Below are 22,587 nucleotides of genomic sequence, written 5' to 3'. Positions count from 1 at the left end.
TTTCTAATTATTTGTGTGCAGATTTAAAGGGATATCCTAGGTCTTCCATTTTGAGTTAGTAAGATTAATGTGACAATCAGGTCTGGATAATCAAAGAATTACTGCAATATAAAGCTTAAAATTTGAGTTTGAGGATATGGTGGCTATGACTCCAGGTGCCCCTTAACATAGGTGGAACTGATTGTTCTCCTTGTCAGATGTCCTTTCAGCCCCCTCAAAAATTTGCCATTAATTTTGTCAGAGTGACCATTCTAATTGTGTATCCTATCACAATGAAAAATATATAGCTGTAGAGGGAAACTTTGCTCCAAATAAAGGAAGCAGGTGAATGGGCTCAACAGGGTCATTTATGAAGATGATTTGTTTTCTTCCCCCTTTCTCCTCGCTCTTAACCTTCCTCTGGATAACACTTTAGAGCTCCAGTAGCAATGCTGGGACTGTTAAGTCACAAGTAGAATTTTATTTCTTTAAATTTATCCCATCTAACAAAAACTAAGAACTCTGAGTTAAGTTTATATCTTCTCTCTAGTTCAGACCTGCTTAGAAACTGACAGTGATAGGAGAACCAGGAATGATTTTCTTCTCTTCCTTGGTCTTCTGATTTTCCATGGTCAGTCATCAGTCAAGATTTGTGACCAAGAGCCAGGCCTAGGAAGATAAGAGATATGAGTAAAGGCCTTACATTCAAGACATGAATTTTTTCAACATTTTCTAGCATGCAGATATTTCCCTCAGATATGAGACTTCCCAGTGCAGCACTGCATATATGTGAGAAGCTAGTCACAATATTCAGCTCTGATTTAGCGCCTAACCCAGCTCAAAATGCCATTTTTCACAGTTATTGCATATTTATTCAAGAAGCCTCCTGTAAATGATATTTAAAAATTTTATGCAGCAATGGATTTGTTTTCCTATAATTAAGCAGTGACCCAATAGGGAAAACAAAATTGCCAACAGGCAGCAATCTTAGTTTCCTAGAAAACAATGAGAAGGGAATTTGAAGTCCCACCATTCATCTTCTTGCACATCTATGGTTTGACACATAGTAGATATTTTGTAAGTACTCAGAATTAGTTTATAAATATCCTTAACTCAAGTTAGAAAAGATATGTAGTAGCTTTCTGAATATTTCAGAAGATGCTAAGATTTGTGGGGAAAGAAATTGCAGGTCAGAATACCCACATTATAAGTAAATCTGTTTGATCAAGGTTTCTGAAAAATAAATGTCTTGTTTAACTATGTTAGAACCACATAAGATTAATAGGACTAAAAGACCTATAATGTAGCAAATCAGGGGAAAGATGGTTTTTGTCTTTGGGGGACTACCTTATTTCATGAAGAATAGCGGTCTCCAATTGCATGTGAAAGACAGGATTTCATTTTTTTTTATGATGGAGTAGTATTCCAGCATATGTATATGCCTGATTATCCTTATCCAGTCATCATTTGATGGACATCTCAGTTGATCCCAACTCTTAGCTATTGCGAATCAAGCTGCTATAACCATGGAGGTACATTTAACCCTATCATATGCTGATTTCATTTTGTTTGGGTAAATTCCCAGAAGATGGGTGGCTGGGTCATAGATCTATTTTCAGATTTCTGAGGAATTCCCATATTGTATTCCATAATGGTTGTATTAGTTTACATTCCCACCCCAGTGTATTAGGATACCTTTTCCCTACATCCTTACAACATTTATTATTGTTTTGATTTTTGGATGATAATCATTCTGAGATGAGATGAAGCCTCATGGTGGTTTTGATTGGCATTTCTCTGACAAATAGTGATCCTGAGCATTTTTCGTGTGTCAATTGTCCATTTGTATTTCATCTTTTGAAACATGCCTATTTATGGCCCTCACCCATTTCTTAATTGGGTTGCTTGTTTTGTTGTTGAGAACTATATACATATAGTATAAAAAGTAACATATAAGTAAAATTGATATCTTGGGATTTGATTATTGCTTATAGCCCTTATGTATACTCTTGGGGAATGATGGTCTTTCTACTTATTGCTTGAGTTCTTTATTTAGTGGAAGATTAAGCATTTGAATATGGAGTAAATTGAAAATATACCACAGCAAAAATAAAAATAAGTAGAGAAGAGTGTGAGCAAAAGATGAGAGTGAAAATTATTATTATGTTCTTAAATCTGTATATATGAAATATATGAAATGTTTTCCATTATATGAATAAGTAAATAAAAAGAAGGCTCATAATATCAAGTTCTTGTTTCAAGTTTCAGAACAAGTTGACCTTTATAAATCATTTTTTTTTTTTTTTGGCAGGCAGAGTTAGAGAGAGAGACCGAGAGAAAGGTCTTCCTTCCGTTGGTTCACCCCCAAATGGCCGCTACAGCTGGTGTGCTGCGGCGAACCAAAGCCAGGAGCCAGGTGCTTCCTCCTGGTCTCCCATGCGGGTGCAGGGCCCAAGCACTTGGGCCATCCTCCACTGCCTTCCTGGGCCACAGCAGAGAGCTGGACTGGAAGAGGAGCAACAGGGACAGATTCTGGCGCCCCAACCGGGACTAGAACCCGGTGTGCCGGAGCCGCAGGCAGAGGATTAGCCTATTGAGCCGTGGCACTGGCCTATAAATCATGTTTAATACATATTTTTATATTGCCCATGATTGAATATTTCTTGCTGAAGAGAAAATTTTCAGTCTTTTGCTGCCCAGAAGTGATGCCCTTTGTAGGTATAGTTTTATGCTTCGGCTAACTTTGACAGGTTGTTTCATTTCTGCAAAACTATGAAGTAGGTAAAGTAACAAAGCTTACACCAAGGTTCTCATATTTATTTCTAAATTCTAGATTCAGCCCTTTAGTTAAGCACTTTTTAAAATTTTATTTGAAAAGGAGAAAGATTGATTTCTTTTATTGGTCCAGTCCCCAAATGCACCAATAGCTAGAATGGGCCTAGTGAAAGCCAGGAGCCAGGAACTCAATTTTAGTCTCTCATGTTCGGTTTAGAGACCCAAATACTTTACCTATCATTGCTGCCTCCCAGGGTGCACATTTGCAGAAAGCAGGAAGTGGAAAAGGAGCTGAGATTCAGTTAAGGCTCTTGATGTGGAATATGGGCATGTGAAGTGTTGTCTTAACTGCTATGCCAAACACCTGTTCTGCTTTTAGGTTTTTATATAGTTTTACCTGGACTGTGAATATTCTTTGGTGCCCTGATCTTTAAAACAACAACAACAAAAAACAAACTGGGTCTCGAAGTGTATCTTGTTAAACAGACTTTATTATTAAAATAGAAAAAAACATTGATATATACCTATGATCCTATCAAGCCTGTATTTGTTCTTCTTTTATTCTGTTCATGTAGATTTTTATTTGTTCTTAAAGCAATCTGTGAGTTTATGAACTTTCAGGGACCAGAATTGTGTGGGCATAGTTCTTGTTGTGAGCAACAACTCAGAAGTTCTCTACGTGGGACCCTCAGGCCAACAGTATCAATGTTGCCTGTAAACTGATTAGAAATGCAAATGTAGAGACACCACTACCCACCTAGTGAGTATGAGTCTTAGCAAAAAAATTCATGCATTCTGAGGTATTCTATAGTTTGGGAAGGCCTTTAGTAACTCATTTTTAGTTGGAAGGACACAAACTAGTATGTTTGTGTAGCCGCTGGAGTCAGTCACCCATGAGGTTGCTTCAACTAAATTAAATCATAAAGATCATAGTAACATATAAGACTCTAGCATTAGCAGGCTCCTACTGTAGCTAGTTTTATGCCCTTGGGGTGGTTATTTCATTGCTGTGTTCCTAATTTATCTATAAAGTAGATTTAATAATAAATGCTTACTTGTTGAAGTTAGGAAGATTAAATGTGCAAGGATATTTAAAAGCTAGACTATGTGTAATTACTATATGTGTGTGCTATGATTATTACACTGTTCCCTAACATAGTCCATCCAACACAACTATGATAGGCTCACTTCCTTAGCTAACATCACAGCAGAAGATAGTGTTTTCTGTTTTCTGGTATCTGATATGACATTAACAACAAGTTGTATGTTCAATAAATAGTTGTTAACTGAGAAAGAAGAATAAGGTTTTACTCAAATGTTTCTTCCAACACTGGAAAAATAGATTAAATCTTATATGTTAATAAAATAACATAAATAACATTAGAGACATCTCTTTTTTTTCTTCTCATTAATAGGCATATGCCAGAGTAGCCAAGATATGCATGCAGCATTGAAAACTTAGACAGCATTTGGCTAAATTCTTTTCACTCATTAAAGTCCGAACTTTTCTAATTTAAATAGAAGAGATTCATGCAAATATTCATGCCTTTTCCTATTTGAAAGACCTTTTTAAAAATTAGCTTTTATTGGGGCCAGCGCCATGGTGTAGTAGGTTAATCCCCCACCTGCGGCGCCAGCATCCCATATGGGTGCCAGTTTGAGTCCCAGCTGCTCCACTTCTGATCCAGCTCTCTGCTATGGCCTGGGAAAGCAGTAGAAGATGGTGCAAGTGCTTGGCCCCTGCACCCGCATGGGAGACCAGGAAGAAGCTCCTGTCTTCAGGTTGGCGCAGCTCTGGCCATTGAGGCTATTTGTGGAGTGAACCCAGAGAAGGAAGACCTTTCTTTCACTGTCTGTAACTCTACATCTCAAATATGGCTTTTATTTACTATTATTTACAGATACAGATCCATTTTTCATCCACCAATTAAATCGCCAAGTGCTAGCAACAGCTGGGTCTAGGCCAGACCAAACCCAGAAAAGAGGAGCTCAGTGTGGGTCTCCTACATGGGTTCCAGGAGCCCCAGTGTTTGGACCATCATGTGAAGCTTCCCAGGCATATTAGCAGGAAGGAGGGATTGGAAGCAAAGGCAGGTTCCATCCCAGTTACTCCAATAAAGCATCTCAAGCAGTGGTTTAATTTGCTGTACCACATCTGCCCCTAAAAACAGTATTTGAGTCATTTCAAGAAAGATATTTTACATCATAGAATTATAGGAACTAATGAACTTTTACACTGATTAATCTAGTTTATTTAAGTTTCATATTGAGCAATTAGCAACTACATGAAATAGGAGTACTCTATAAAATATTTTCATTACTAAGGAAATAAAATTTCTTTGGTACATGAAATTATACTCATTCTACAAGTTGACTGTAAACTTTTGACCAAATAATAATTTGCATTATGATGATCATGTTAGTTTTTTGTGTACTGACAAATATTAACTAAAACTACAAACTTTCAGTATCATATTTTCCTTTAGTGGTAGGGACATTAGACAATATGCTCTCAAGACCCAAATAGTGTACATTTTAATAATGGTTGGATTGAGAGATGACTCTGTGATTGCAGGGGAAAAAGAAGTATGAGAGTATGAAATTAAATGTAAATGGATAAAGCCAGACCATAGATGACCATAATACTATGACCTACAACAAACTTGCCAGCCTGGGAACCCAAGCCACAGCTTCTTCAGAAACTGGATCAGAATATCCACACCCCTGTACACTCCCCTGGTTTTAATATCATGCTTCTAATTCAGGATCAACTAGAGAAAGCCAAACACATGAGTTGTTCCGCTTCTACTTAGCCTGCCTCCTTCCCCAGGCTAACAACCTCCAATCAGAACTTAGGTTAAGCCTTCACTTTCAATCACTTTAACACTTTCACACTTTTTTTTTTTTTTTTTTTTTTTTTTTGACAGAGTGGACAGTGAGAGAGAGAGACAGAGAGAAAGGTCTTTCTTTTGCCGTTGGTTCACCCTCCAATGGCCGCCACGGCCGGCGCACCGCGCTGATCCGATGGCAGGAGCCAGGAGCCAGGTACTTATCCTGGTCTCCCATGGGGTGCAGGGCCCAAGCACTTGGGCCATCCTCCACTGCACTCCCGGGCCACAGCAGAGAGCTGGCCTGGAAGAGGGGCAACCGGGACAGACTCCAGCGCCCCGACTGGGACTAGAACCCGGTGTGCCGAAGCCGCAAGGCGGAGGATTAGCCTAGTGAGCCGCGGCGTCGGCCCTTTCACACTCTTTTGCCTGCATATGGGTCTCTGCAGAACACAAGTGATGGTAGCTGACTCCCTTGCTTATAGCCATCTAAAAATAAATAGCTACTGCTGTTAATATTTGGGTCTTCTTCATTTATTCCCACAAAGATAACAGAGGTAGAATTGCTGAGTGTGGAATTGGATTAAAGGATTAACAGAAGAGGAGGTGACTGTAGTAACTAATATTTCAGGTTTGAGTGAATGACAAGTTAGGAGCATCATTAACTGAAAGTTAAGAATCTAGTGAACAGAGGAAGTTTTGAAAGGAAGGACATATGATTTTGTCTTTCTAAGTTCAAGGTAATTTGGTAATATGTAGGCAGAAATCTCAAGTTTGGAAATATTAAGCAAAAAATAGTTTGAATGAGGCAGTACAGTCAGATTTAGAAATACAGATTTGGAAACACTCCTTGTAAAGATGATATTCCACAGAAGATGGTATTCCCCTTAAGTCTTACCCATGAAGACAGATAAGCCAAATGTGTGAGTGTATGTCCAGGTAGGGATATGTAGAAAGAGGAGAGGATTATAAAATATATTCATGCGTTGAGTCATGTATTCATTGTAAAATCCCTTGCACAGCGCTGTCCAATGGCTTGTGGCTGCTACTGAGAAAATTCATGCTGTGAAACTATTCACATTTAAAGGTATTGGAGAAGAGAGAAAAGCAATCAAAGGCAATGAGATATAACCTCAGAACAAGAAAGCAATAACAAATTTAAAAAATATTAGTAAGAACAAAGAAGGCAGTGATAGAATCTCTGAAAGAACATTATTTTACTAAATAAGTGGTTAAAAAGTACCGCATGCCACAAATATTCACGTGTGGTGATCATTTTAAGAAGTCCATGGAGGGGCCAATGCTATGGCGTAACCAGTAAAGCTTCGGCCTGCAGTGCGGGCACCCCATATGGGCGCCAGTTTGAGTCTTGGCTGCTCCACTTCTGATCCAGCTCTCTGCTATGGCCTGGGAAAGCAGTGGAAGATGACCCAAGTCCTTGGGCCCCTGCACCCAGGTGGGAAGATCTGGAAGAAGCTCCTGGCTCCTGGCTCTTGGCTTTGGATCGCCACAGCTCTGGCCATTGCAGCCAATTGGGGATTGAACCAGTGGGTGGAAGAAAGCTCCTTCTCCCCTCCCCCCTCTCCCCTCTCCCCCCTTCTCTCCCTTTTCCCCTTTCCTCCCCCTCCCCTCTCTGTGTAACGCTGACTTTCAAATAAATAAATCTATAAATCTTTTAAAAAAAAGTCCATTGAATTTAATGTTTTGGAATCATTGAAAAAAGATTCAATAAAGAGTATCATTAGAGTTTTTAGGGGTGGCAATAATATTACAAGTTATAGGAAGAAAGTATAGTGTACCCATCAAAGAAGAGAAAGAAGGGTAGCTTGGAGAATTAGGAAAGTCAAGGGCAAAATTCTCCTGGATCCTCCAGGCTTGAAATTATAGGTGAAAGGATAAGGTCAAGAGGAGAATGAGAAATTGGTTTCTTTAGGAAAAGCATCAAAGGATGTACTGTAATTTGGGACTGTAAAGAGACAACAAAAATGCCAGGAGTAAGGTGACTGTTTCTTTGGAAAATAGTAATGTTAAGTGGATGACAATACATATATGTTTTTTAAAGTGGAAAATAGTACAATAAGTTATTCACAGGGATAACTTTCATCTATTTAAAATTGTTTTTTTTTAACTTTTATTTAATGAATATAAATTTCCAAAGTACAGAATATGGATTACAATGGCTTCCCCCCATAACGTCCCTCCCACCCGCAACCCTCCTCTTTCCTACTCCCTCTCCCCTTCCATTCACATCAAGATTCATTTTTGATTCTCTTTATATACAGAAGATCAGTTTAGCATACATTAAGTAAAGATTTCAACAGTTTGCTCCCACACAGAAACATAAAGTGAAAAATACTGTTTGGGTACTAGTTATAGCATTAAATCTCAATGTACAGCACACTAAGGACAGAAATCCTACATGAGGAGTAAGTGCACAGTGACTCCTGTTGTTGACTTAACAAATTGACACTCTTGTTTATGGCATCAGTAATCACCCTAGGGTCTTGTCATGAGCTGCCAAGGCTAGGAAAGCCCCCTGAGTTCACTGACTCTGATAATTTTTAGACAAGGCCATGGTCAAAGTGGAAGTTAATTGTATGATCAAGTTATCGGATAAAGATGAAGGCACAGTTGGAGGGATTGGAAATGACTCACTTTAGAGGATATTGAGAATATAATGGGCTGATATTTATGCACAAAGATAGCAGTGATGAAGTATTACCAGTACAGAGGGTTAATTGTATGACAGAAAAAAAGTAAATAACTAATGGAATCAAAAGTCTAATTGTAAAAGTTTCCTTCTCCAAGTATTAGAAGTTTGAGAGGATTTCATGATGTATCTTCTAATTGAAATGGATGGAGTAGAGCAGAGGAGAGACTCATGGAAGACACCTAAGTCTTGGGACAGTTCACATAAATAGAATTACCTTATTTTGGAGGTTAAAAAATGGTTTATAAAGCTTTAAGTACCTTGATAATATTTTTTACACAGAAGATTGTAATCAGTGTTTCAGTTCCATTTTTCTGACAAATTCGAAACTATTAGTGACAGTCCATATTTCACATGAAAAATCAAGTGATTTGTTTGTACCTTTAAGTTTTAAGAGGTACTGCTGAATATCTTACTTTTGCCTCAAAGCTGTCATTTGGTAAGACAGTGTGGTAAGGACAGAGGCATGAGAGAGCACAAGATACTCTCTGGTGCTTTTTGAAACTATCCAACCATGGAAAGTAAGCTATCAAAGGACCAGTGATATCCAAATACTGAAATATACTTTCAGAATAGGGAAGTATCTCCATGCTTGTCTTAATTGGCTCAACAGTTGAAATGAGATGAAATTGAACGTTATTATAGCTAGGAATTAATTTATGTAGATAAACCAATACTATGAACTTTCACACATTGTTAAGGTTTTCCAAATATGACATATATATATATATATATATATACACACATACACACACAATATAAAGTATCACTGTGTAGTCTCAAGTTAAAGTTCATAATTTTAGTTTATTTTAAAATATGTGTTTATAATATATATTTTATGGTGAGCATTGCCATTTTTTTAAGCTTTACCAATTAGTGTAACTGAATGTCAGCCTAGCAAAATTATGACAATGTCACTTATTAAAAAGTTTGGAGAATGTGTTAGTAATGTACCTATTTAGAGTTTGAAAATATCACTGTCAATAATATCAATAAAAATTTAATTCTGCATGAAATTTTAGTGTTTGGAATACTGTGGAGCAGTATTTTCCAGAATAGTGATGTCTAGGAGACAAAATGTTCAACATAAGGGTGTATACATTTTATGTATACAACATGTTTCTTCACCTCTTTCATGTAGTTTCTATCTGTAAAAAAAAAAAAAACTTTTGAAATTGTTTGTCTTTGTTTCCATTACATATAATAAAATTTATTTTTTGTGCAATATTATATATAATTCTATATATTCTTATATTCATGAAACCAGCACCACCTCCTAATTTTAGAAAATGTTCATTACCTAAAAGAAATATTCCTCATTAGCAGCCATCCTGCACTTCTTCCACCCTCATTCCCTGAAAATCATTAATCTACTTTGTTTCTGTAGAATTGTTTGTCTCATATTAAAGTAATAATCCAAGTCTGAAATGATTCCCCATGCTGGTAGGAACCTAGAAGTTCCTCCAATCTTCGTGATTTGCTTCAGAATTTGAGGGAACAAGATAAGTAAGATGGCCTCTTATGATACAAATTGGCCGCTGGAGCTAGACATCTGTTTTGCATGAAGCCAGAAATTAAAGGCAAAAATGGGTAGTGATGCATAAGCTTTCTATAGTCGGGGAAGCTTTCTGGATGTTGCTCCCTCCACTTCCACAGGGAGGTTTTTCCAGAATGTAATCTTATGTCATTCCAAGTGGTCATGAACCTAACTAAAGTCAACAGTTCTCTTACAATGAAGCAAGGTACGATGGCTATCGGGGCATAACCAGAAGTTACTACCACAGTGTTAAAGCCACTTGTGCTACTTGAACATTTCAAAGCTATAGTTAGAAACATCTAAAAGAAAATTATAGACTGCAATGATAAAACATCTGGTAGCTTTTGATAGCATCAACATATACAATCATTATATATAAGTAACCAAGAAATAGAATCTATGGGAACATAGCACGTTTGTCTAATTAATCTTTCCATCCTCATGATTTTATATAGTACTAGCTAGTAAATAATTCAAAAAATTTGAATAAATGGATTAGTTACTAGACTAATATTATTTACTACTTTATCATTTTACCACAGATTCACATAGATTGATAATAGAATGGGTTAATAGTCCTAAAAAAATAACTTCCTGTCAACACCAGTTTTCCAGGGTTTAAGTTGTGTTTTGTGATCTAGGTATTGAATTAGATATTGAACAGGTTTGGATATCACTTATATAATGTGAAATCTAGCACCTAAATGGAGGGAAGTTTACTTCCTAAGTGTTTATCCAGTGATTGTTTTCTTTCTTGCAGAATTTTGATGTTTGTTAGTTATTTATTGAGAGATTGCAACATGCAAGATTTTACTGAAAGACTCCACACATTTTCCCAAATGTGCTGCCAGTAATTATAAGAGGTGTGTTTCTGAGGTGATAAGCTTAACAGTCTTGAAAAAAAGAAGAGTTCGAAGTTTCTGCTTTTTCAAAAACAGCATTATTTGCATTTACTAAATGGATAGAAGACTATCTGGTTTTCCATGAAAGTGCTTCTGATAACCTATGCTCAAGTTGTTGGTATGTTACATAAATTTGCATATTTTATAAATAAGTATTCAAAAATTTATTGACAGATAAGTCAAGAAATTGACATGTTTGATTAATAGTACAAAGTTTCAATTTAGCATTTAATGAGCTTAGCTCTTCAGACTGTCCTGTCTAAAATTCTTCAGGATATGTTGGAGTTGACTAGAATTGTTTTCTTTTTTTAAATGTATTTACTGATTTTATAGATTTAAAAATTGAGAGAATATCGAGGCTTGTATTATGGCGCAGTAGGTTAAAGCCTTGACCTGCAGGGCTAGCATCCCATATGGGTGCCTGTTTGAGACCTGGCTGCTCCACTTCTGATCAACTCCCTGCTAATGCACCTGGGAAAGCAATAGAGGATGGCCCAAGTCCTTGGGTCCCTGCACTCACATGGGAGACCTGAAAGAAGGTCCCAGCTCCTGACTTCTATTTGTTCAGCTCCAGCTATTGTGGCCATTTGGGGAATGAGCAGGCATATGGAAGAGCAATCTCTCTCTCTCTCTCTCTCTCTCTCTCTCTCTCTCTCTCTTTGGGTTTATATCTCTCTGTAACGCCATCTGTCAAATAAATCTTTTAAAAAATTGAGAAAATAGTCATATCTGCTTTATGAAGTTGAAATTTTGTTTCTTTTTAAAATTGACTAAAGTAGAAGTCTAATTTATTTTTACATTCATTCCCAATTAAAAACATTTGAATCTATGCCGTGTCTAAATATGAAGTAGGACTGTTTGTGACTGAAACTCAGCTATATCATTTAATATTCCTATGCCCCTGAGGGCATTTGTGAATGACTCTAGTCAATTTTTTATCAGTGCAATAGGATGCTGTGAGGATTAATGAGCTGAGTTTACAGCATTGACACAGTTTCTATTACATTGTATGTGTTCAAACAAGGTTAACTTTTTTTATGACTTAAAAGCAACCAACGATGGTAATATTAGATGCTTAAGAAATGTGTAATTACATTGCTTTAAACCTAAAAGTGGTATAATGCCTAAAGGCATGGTCTCTGAAGCCATATCGCTGGCATTAAAAACTTGTGTTATAAAGGACAACATCCTGATGGATCAGTTTTGTTTATCTATTACAAAGTAAGAATATATCTGTGGGCATTAAATGAATTAATACATAAAATAGACCAGTGTCTGACATATTATATATTAATAAATGTTGTATATTAATATTATCATTATCTTGTATATGACAATTGGGATTCTGAATTGTCTAATACATGAGACTTTTATAAGTTAACAGAGGATACATGAAATAAAATATAGAAATCATATCAGTATTTTAAGTTATTGATTAAACATTGTTTTCATAAACCTATAAGCTGCCTTTAAAATTATTTACATTAAAGATATTTATAATTATTTTAAATTGTTAAAAATTGTTTCATAATTGTTAGACTTCCAAAATATTTAAAAGTCAGCTTTCTCACCTCCCTCCCCACCAATTTAACCTTCTTGAAAAATTGAACCAAGAGCATATAAAGCACTCTATTTAATAACATAGAAACCACAATCTCAGATGCAAATATTGAATTTTTCCAAATGCTGAGTTATATAGCCAGTAAATCCATTTGGTGGTGGCATTAATTTATCCATAGAAATACTAATTCAATTAAACCTGCACTAATTTTGCAGTCATAGAAATGTAAATCTGAAACATCCCTTCTCTAACATGAGTTTAGGATATTAGAACTATAAAATCGTAAATAATTTCTTTGGTGGTTTACTTACTGGGCTTAGTTTAAGTGCTTTCTGAATAGTTATTCTTCCCAAGACAACTTGTACAAATGGAAGAATTATATTTGATCAAAATTATTTAATCCAGTATGAGAATAGAATATGGAATGCATCATGGATAAAACTCTTAACTAGATCCAATGACATTGCCATTTCAATAACTTATCCTTTATCATAAATCTTACCTCTAAAAATATTTATTCATGCCATGTTAAAATAGTTATTTCTTGTTTAAATATACCTATGGTCAATAGCTTTGCCTGAGTCAAAACTCACAAATCATTGAAAAGGTAAATTAGAGTGAATTTTATGGCTGCATTTGGCTTTTTTATATGCCTAAATTAATTTGCCTGGCCTGGGAAGACTGAGTAGCCAAATGGCTTCAATATGATTTTTGGATTCTTGAACTTGAGCAGTGACATACAATCTACATGTCAAACATATCTAATCAGTGTAACGGTGTCAGTAATGCAACTAATACATCCTTTGGATTTATTGTTAATATCTAAATATTCACTTTCAAATATAAATAAGCATTCTAGATGTAACAAGATTATGAATCTCCATATGTGCCTTTTATGTCTAAATTCTATTTGCTAAATGTATCAATTTTAGATTACATATATGGAATAAGACTGCCTGTAGGTATAACCTAGCATATGGTAGTGCTAAAAGAATTTTTCTGTATTATAATGTCAAAATCTTTATAATAAAATATCAATAACTTTTAAAAATTTAAATGTATATATCCAAGGAATTTACTTTATAATGGTGGTAGTTAGCTTCAGACACATTTTGATTCTAACATTCCACCTTTAAATATTTTGCCAGAATTTAACTTGCTGTGCCTTTTGCTGCAAAGAGAAAGTAGGAAGGACTTTTACTCTGACTTGATTGGATTTTGAGGATATATGCCCTTCATATCTTACTCTTGTTTTGTGAGAGAGGCTTCTCTTTTAACAAACCCAAATAGGAGGTAGAGCTCTTGAAATACTCCAGTCATTCCTTACTCTTGCAGGACTAAAAGCTGAATGTGGTATTAGAAGAACAAGCCTTGGGAGGTTCACAGGCTTTAGCAATGCACAGTGGAAGGAATGTGCAGTAGAGGAAAATCTACATTAGGGTAGTAAACAGTGCCTACCAACATGGGAATGTAAATACTTGGAACAAAGTCTAGTAACAGAGTGAAGCACTGTGAAATGAGAATAAGACACCCAGGGCACAGTCAAGTCCACACCACTAATTAACTCATTGACTTTGGCCAAGAAAGTCTGAGTTACGTTGAAAATTTCATTCCACATATAGACTTTAATTTGCATAATAATAACAACACATTTTAACGTGTACCTTTGCAACTCTGTGATACTGATACTTTGTTTTCCTCTAACATTTCATGGAAATGATATTGGAAACATTTTGTCAACTCTTTAATGGATCATGTTGGTGTCAGATTAATTCTCATATCGCTATACTTCTTGAGAGTTAAATAGCATTCTTTTGTCAGATAATTGATGTAACATAATGTTTAATTATGGTGGAAACTAGTTGAAACAATTTAATACAGAAAACTAAGCAAAATGTATGTTCTAAAACCACACTATTAAAGCATCAATATAATAGATTCAGTCAATTAGAAGTTTTCTTTCATTAACTAGTATTTCAGTAAAATAGAAAATACACAGAGGAGTACCCTCTAACCTACTGTTCATGATTTTTCTAAAGGGTTCACAAGACTACTAATTTCTACATGGTGTGCAAAGATTGTATCTTCAATTTGCCTATTTTGTTCCTTTGGAGTTGTTTCTACCTAGACCTTTTAATGGCTTAATAATATTTGCTGATTAGCAGATTACCAGTGAATCTAAACCAGTGTCATACATAGTTATTAAACCTAATGTCTTAAAGAATTTTGGACTTTGAGCATATTAACCATGGAGTACTACATAACTTTTACAATTTTGATATAGAATATTTGTATTCATGGAAAGGTTCAAATTAATTATTCAGACAGATAAAACAAAATAAAAATGGAATTATAGTATGCTAACATTTGTGTGTGCATACGATCATATGTCTATCTGTATATATTTGTCCCTGTTAAAGGAATATAACTAGGAATATACTCTAAAGTCTTGTATGCATAATACATTGTGTTTGCAGATGTATCCATTATCCAGAATCCTATAAGAAGCAAAGAAGGCAATAATAGCATACTTCAAAAAGTTCATGGAAAAATGGAATTAAGTATATTTTGGTGTGTGCATTTTTAATGTACAATTTATTCATAACTTTCCATGAACCCTTTGAATATCTTTTTTACATGGATTTAAAATTTTATTTTCACCAAATAAACTTAGCTTTTAATCCTGTTATCCACAAATGTGTGGAAGTATTCCCACATAGTCTGCTTATTAACCCTGCATTAAGCAGACCACATTAAAGTGATTAAAATTATAGTAGTTTGGTGTTACCTGATAAACTTAAAATGCTATTTAAACTAAATATTGCAGTCAAAATATTTAGGTTATATATACATTAACTACCCATACAATAAAACACCTCATAATATTGAATTACTATGCAGCATTTCTTGGTGCTTGAATTAAAACTGAATACCAGTACTAACAGAGATTATTTTTGACTATACTTTTCTAGGTCTCAGGGTGGTGAACTTCTTCTTTGAATTCCCAACCTGTGAGCTCATGGTAAGATTGAAATTAATATTCCTTTTTTTAGAGTAATTTTCTTCTTATCCTTGTTTGAAAATGTCCAGTTATTAAAGTAAAGGAAATTGGGATAATTTAGTTTCTTTTTTAACAAAAATGAAAAAACTGATATTCCTTATCAAAAGGTTTATGTTTTGGGGTATGTTATAATAATGTAACTATTTGAATAGTGTTTAAAAGGTTTTTAAATGAATTTGAAAGCATGGTTCACAAAGGAAACAAATGGTACTACTGGGAAAAAGTTCTTTGGACATGAATGACAATTTTATATATTAAATTTTACATAGTAAAGTATATTTGATGCTGAATACTAGAAACAATGAGTTATTTAAAGTAAAACATTCTATCACCTGTCAAGATTTATCAAAATTGTGTTCTTCTGTGAAAGCTTGATGCTTCATCCTTGGTAAATATAAAGTATGTAACCATGGAAATAAAAGGATAAGAAACAACAAATTATTCCTAAGGCAATACAGATTATTTGTTTATTAATTTCTATATTTAAATTCATGTAATAGCAGTTGTTAAATGTGGATTTTAATTGTACTACTAAGAAGAATATATATATACATAAGCTTGTCTGTGTTGTGAAACTGATGAAACTGTTTATTCTGAAATCATTCAGAATTCATCTGTTCCTTAATAGTAAACATGAAAAAGGTTCAGCTTACATTCTATATATAAAATGCAGGTAGTGTGAGCTTTGAAATTCATATATTTTTACTTGATAGAAATTATATCCTTTCCAACATAAAGATACTTGACTATAATTCTGTTCATTTTTGCATATAGCTGTTGAAATGTATCTTGAAGATGTTTTAAATGATTATAGGCAACAACTATCTCTAGGACTTCTAAGGTATACTTTTTTGGTTAACATTTCATAGATTATTAAAAATGAGTGTCATACAGAACCAAGAGGAAATTCCTTGGCTCTAACCAGGACGTTTTGCTGATATTGAAAAATTTTGATGAATTATTTATATATGCATAGTAATTATTTTATCTTCTGAATGTATATTTTATTGTTACTTTTATTTGAATTATTATTAGTTTCTAATATATCCAATGTGGTTTGTAGATACAGTTCTAAAAACATAACAATAATCTCTTCTTCCTTCCCTCTCCTACTCCACACTGTTTCCTTCTCCCTGTCTGTAGTTTATTGTATAGTTTTTGAGATAACATATTTTAAAATTATAGTAAAAAGGCTTAATAGTTCACAGAATAATAAGTTTAACAAATAAAAAGCAGAAGAGCCCAATTTAGTGGGAATATAGGCAACAGATATAAGCAATAATTGAATGGAAAAAGACCATTTCAACCATATATACTACATTTTGAAGTAATCATAGGACGTTTAAACTATAGTGGTTTAACATTCTTAACCATTGGTTTGACAAAGGTACAAAACAGTGTTTTGCAAAACTATATTTGCAGCAGTGCTGATCCATACAAGCATTTCTTTCTTTCTTTCTTTCTTTTAAAGTTTAGCTCCCACATATAAAGGAGATCATGTGTTTTTTGTCTTTCTGGGTCCAGCTTCTTTGACTAAACATTATGCCCTCCACTTGCATCCATTTTGCTGCAAATGATAGAATGTCATTCTTTTTTATAGCTGAATAATATTTCAGATCTTTATCCACTGATCTGATGATGGATACCTTGGTTGGTTCCAAATTATGCCTATTGTGAAAAGTGCTGCTATAAACATGGTGGTGACAGCATCTCTTTGTTACATTATGTTCACATCTTATGGTATACCCAGTAGAGGGATAGCTGGATCATATGACAAATCTATTTCTAGTTTTTTAAAAAGAAATCTGTTTTCCACAGTGGCTGCACTAATTTACATTTCTACCACTAGTGTTTAAGTGTTTCCCTTTGTCCATTTCTCTCCAGCATTTATTACTCTCTGTGTTTGAGGTTTTAGCTATTTTGACAGGGGTGATATGATATCTCATTCTGATTTTGATTTGCATTTATTTCCTTGATGGCTAGTGATGTTAAGCATTTTTTTTTTCATGTATTTGTCAGCCATTTGTATTTCTTCTTTTGAGAACTGTTTATTGAGTTCCTTTGCCCATTTTCACAGGATTGTTGTTTTTTTAAATATTTTATAAGTTGCTGATGTATTTAGGATATTATTCTTTTGTGAGATATGTGGTTTGCAAATATTTTCCAACATTCTGTCAGTTGCCTCTTAACTTTGTTGAGTGTTTCCTTTGCTGTGCAGATGCTTCTTAGCTTGATACAATCCCATTTGTTTATTTTTGCTTTTATTTCTTCTGTTTCTGATATCTTATCCAAGATGTCTTTGCCCAAGCAAATGTCTTGCAGTGTTTTTTTCTCTAGTAATTTGATGCATTTTTGTTCTAGTAATTTGATGGTTTCCTGTTATTAGATTTAGTTCTTTAATCCTCTGTGAGTTGATTTTTATAGGGTTTAAGGTATAATTTTGTACCTCTGTGTGCAGGGATTTAGTTTTCCCAGTATCATTTAAGTGACCTTTTGCTAGGCAATGTTTATAGCTCATTTGCCAAAAATTAGTGGGCTGTAGTGCATGGATTAATATCTGGGCTTTCTGGTTCACTGGTCCAAATTTCTGTTTTATTATCAGTACTAGGTTGTCTTGACTATAACTGCCTTTTGGTATGTGTGGAAATCTTGTATTATGAAGCCTCTAGCTTTGTTTTCAATGTTTAAGATTGCTTTAGCTATCCAGGTTTTCTTGTGTTTCCATATGAATTTTAGGATTGTTTTTTCTAGATCTGTGAAGCATGTCCTTGTATCTGTAATTGAACCTGTAAATTGATTTGGATGAATAGATGTTATGATGATGACAATTTTTCTAATCCCCAAACATGGAAGATTTTTACTTTTTTGTCTTCTGTTTCTTAATGTTTTATAATTTTCCACTGTAGAGATCTTTGAACCCTTTGGTTAAATGTATCCCTAGACATTTAAGTATTTTGTACCTACTGTGTTGAGACAGATCTTATGAATTCTTTCTCATCCATTGCATTTTTGGATATACAAATACATTGATTTTTGTGAGCTGATTTTATAACATAAAACTTTGCCAAACTCTTACCTGTTCCAAATACTCTTACAGTTGAGTTTTTTGGCTCCCCTAGATATAGAATCATATCATCTGCCAACAGTGATCATTTGACTTCCTGCTTTCCAATATGTATTCCTTTGATTTTTGTCCCCTCATCTATTGGCTCTAATATGTTGAGAAGTACATTGAATCTTACTAGTGAGAGTGGACATCCTTGACTAGTTCCACATTTTAGTGGAAATGCTTCTAGCTTTTCCCCATTCAATGATTCGGCTGTGGTTTGCATGTATTGCCTTGATTACTTTGAGGTATATTCTTACTATACCCAATTAGCTTATAGTTTTTATCAAGAAAGAAAATTATATTTTATTAAATGCTTTATCTACATGTATTGAGATAATCATATTGTTTTTTATTCAATTTGTTAATGTGATGTATCACATTTAAGAGACAGTCATTATGTAAGTATTAATGAATCAATTAAACAGGAAGAATTTTTAAAGTGTAGGTAGAATTCACTACATGAACTGAAGAATTAGTTTTAAAAGATTTCTGTGAACTGAGATAAAGGAGATCTTGCATTTCAAAGAAACTGAAAGAATGTTATAATTTGTATAAAAGAGAGACTAGGGGTAAGGCAAGCCTTTGATGGAATTCAATATATACTACCCCCCAAAATATGATACCTTGGTATATCAGATTTTTGGAGCCGACAGAATTTCAGCCACATATGTTGAAGAAGGATATTCTGATCTTTGCCTGAAGCAGATAATATACCCTCACGGGAAATATACACTTCCTGTATTTGGAATAAAGGAGAAACCTCATATCTGGGGATGAAACGATACAAAAAGGAATCTGAAAGAAGATGCATTGCTAATTTTTCCTCCGCTTTGTACACTTATTCATAAATTGTCCTATCACATTTTTCCATGATTCTCTACTCTTAACAAAACCTAGAAGTCAAATGCTCAGGATTCACTACTTCCTCAGATCTCCACTTCCTTATGAAGGCCCTCATGTCACATAAAATAAATTTTTGTGCAGAAAAAATAAATTTGTTTTTGCCTTGTTAATCTGAGTTTTCTTTTAGTACAGCCAGCCAAGAACTCATAAATACAGGAGGAAAAGTTATTTTTCTTCCTCTATACCTAATAGATTATAATAAATATACTGGATTTTATTATAGATGCCCTAGGAAGACAATGCATGCTTTAAACCAAATATGTGTGTAGTATTTTATACAGCATTGAAGACAAATGCCTTCTAGAGAATGAATTATTAGGAAGTCAGACTAGACATGGGAAGATGTTTGGAAGGATGCAGTTGTAGGAATTCAAGACAGAGATGTGTTGACCAGGTCCAGAATGAAATCATGAGATAGATTTACAATCTGTGGTAGAGGCAAAACAAAAAGACTTAATAATTGATTGAATACAGAATGTGGGAGGAAAGGAGACAACAAGCATACCTAGGATTGAGCAATTGATTGCATAGCAAAACCATTTACAAATTCATTGGGCAAGATAGAGTGGGATTGCAGGCTGAAGTAAGAAAACCAATAATTCCATTTGGGATCAAGTGTATATTGTCTTATATCTTTCTAATCATGGTGAGATTCGCAATTCTTGCTTTAGGTAACACCAAGTTGGAGTGCCTTCAGAAAATTCCTTAAAGCAAATGTTCTGGCAAACCTCTTTTGCAACTAGTTGTCTTGTTTTCATTTCAATTAATATATATATTATATATATATGTATGTATTTATGTATATGTATAGACACACACATACATACATACATACAAACATACAAACATACAGACTTACAAACTGAAAGGATATGTAGCCTTTTTGGAATCTCTGCCTTTTGTAGAAAAGATTGAAATTAAGCATAAATTTAAAACAACCAGTTCCAACAATCTGGGATTTTAAAGTTTTTTTTTAGTGAAGTCGCGACAGAATATAAAAGGAAAAGAATAGTAAAGGCTGGGTACTCATCATAGAAACAATTGACAAAAATAGGTAAAGATTATTACAATGAGAAAAAAATCAAACTCTAACATGACTTCCCACTGACAAATATAAGACAAAATAGAAACTGGGAACAGGAATTCGATGGAGCAAGTGGAAATTGAAAGATCATAACCTTATGTCATCACCACTATTTTCTCTAGAAAATCACATCTTTCAACTTGAGGGAATCTGGTAGAAGAGAAATAAAAACAGAACAGTTTCTCTCATTTTATTAACTTTCCTAGAGTTTGCTATCCCGTAATATCTTCCCTCTTTGACAAAATTGAAAACATGGGAAGTCAGAACTCAACTGCCACTGCTTATCTGTTTTTGAAGGAAGGAAAATTGACTGTCGTGTAATTGTGTTGTATCAGGCATTCCCTGCTGTCTTATTTCACTTATTTAATAGCACAAACACATAGTTATATCCACCTGCAATATCATATGTAACCTGTTTTCTGACACATCTTACATAAAAATGGACCTTTGAAATTTTCCTCATGTCATTTAAACAGGTATTTTCCTAAGCAAAATAGATAAGTAAAGATCATATTATAAAAGAAACTAAATATCACATCTTAAGAGGTAAGCACAGAACTGACAACCTCTAGCAGATCTAAATTTTGATCTAGTATATTCCTAACTATAATATCCAGATCAGCATGCAGCATTCAGCCATGATTGATTGATACAGAAAATGGCAGTTAACTTTGTGGCTTCTCATTCAAGAAGCTTCTTATTGTTATGAGAACCATAATCTATATCAGAAAAATAATTATGGTAAAATTAAGAAAAATAAAAATTTATCACAGAACTTTATAAATTATATCTATTTATCTATCTTTATATATATATATATAGAGAGAGAGAGAGAGAGAAAATATGTTCAAACTCAGGTGTGATTATTTGAAATATATTGCATTTCTGTTCATATATTCAGTATATAGCTATTGTCAAAATGCAAATGTGTTATTTTTAATGTAAAATAATCTAGAATATGCATTTATTTCAAATATTGTATCTTTTTAAACTCTGGTGGGTTACAAGGAGAGATACCATCATTATGAATACTTCATTGTCTTCAAATAAATTTAAAGCTAAAATTCTTTGCATTTATTTGCTGAATTCAAAGAGATAAATATATTTTGACATTGAGAAGTCTGTATGCATGAGCTTGAGATACATTCATGCATATTTTAGTTCAGAAGTCAATTATGCTAAGAAATTATGATATCAGAAAAAACTTGTACAGAAATTCTTCTGGACCCCTATTTCTATTGCCATGTGGTCCACCATATGCCATTTTAGGGAAGGGCACAGTATGAATGAGGGAGAAAGGCTATGAAGGTTGAGGAGAATATGTTATTAATCCCAAATAAAGAAAAGCTTTTGGCAGATGTAGTGCTTTTTTCTGTCCATAGTTCTGTTATCCTGCCTTACATGGAGTGAGGGTGTGTGTGTGTGTGTGTGTGTGTGTGTTATCTGTGAAAAAGAGGAAAATGAGAGAGGGAGGGAGAATGAATAGTTCAGCTACTCTGAATTTAAACAGTGTAATTGGGATCTGCCTATATCATCCTTGCATTTACCTGAAAAATACCACTTAGTAGTAGTGACAAATCAAAAGCTCTCTGAACTTTTATTAATGGGGGACATTTTAGTTTTCTTTTCTGGCTGTATATTTAAAAAGAAGTGAGCCTTTTGTCCCAGTTATACATTCTATAAAATAGAATTATCTGAAATAGATTATCTCCCTGAAAATGTTATAGGAAGAAACATTAGCTGAGTGGCTTCTTAGTTTGATAATTCCAAAAGCAAACATTAAAATATTAATTAATTAGTTATTAATTAATTATTAGTAAAAGTTTTTATAATTGATGCCAAAATTCAAACAAAAATCTTTTTAATTCTTTCCTTCTACTTTCCTATTAATAATAGTTTCTAATATGTCTCTTATTACTAAAATTAGTTTCCCATATGTATAGACTGTTTACAAGTATATAAATAGATTATAGAAATGCTATTACTGGGCACCATTTTACTATAAGCATGTTCAAAATAGCACAGTAAATATGCTTATTATTGTAAACATTAATTATTTCATACTGATTTTCAAAATTGGCAATAGGGAAAAGTACATATTTCTTTGTATACGTTGTTTCTAATTAATCCAATCATTA

At 34.0% G+C, this 22,587-nt stretch overlaps 1 protein-coding gene and 1 pseudogene across 2 annotated transcripts in view; both read left to right on the top strand.

Annotated features, from left to right (window-relative positions):
• The window catches only part of PTPRD (protein tyrosine phosphatase receptor type D), a 1,783,257-nt gene that overhangs the window by 411,571 nt on the left and 1,349,099 nt on the right, over positions 1-22,587 (top strand). For both annotated transcript variants that reach the window (XM_089316625.1, XM_089316627.1), the window contains one exon: positions 15,265-15,314. The gene's annotated coding sequence lies outside the window, so the exon portion shown is untranslated. The remainder of the gene's footprint in view (positions 1-15,264; positions 15,315-22,587) is intronic.
• Positions 1-22,587, top strand: part of LOC127493655 (eukaryotic translation initiation factor 3 subunit M pseudogene) — a 122,783-nt pseudogene that overhangs the window by 6,992 nt on the left and 93,204 nt on the right.

Source organism: Oryctolagus cuniculus, chromosome 1 (assembly GCF_051225735.1).
Source record: "Oryctolagus cuniculus isolate XC-2025 breed Fujian yellow rabbit chromosome 1, ASM5122573v1, whole genome shotgun sequence".
NCBI lineage: Eukaryota > Metazoa > Chordata > Mammalia > Lagomorpha > Leporidae > Oryctolagus > Oryctolagus cuniculus.
Note: the sequence above shows the minus strand (reverse complement) of the source record. Positions and strands in the feature narration are given on the sequence as shown.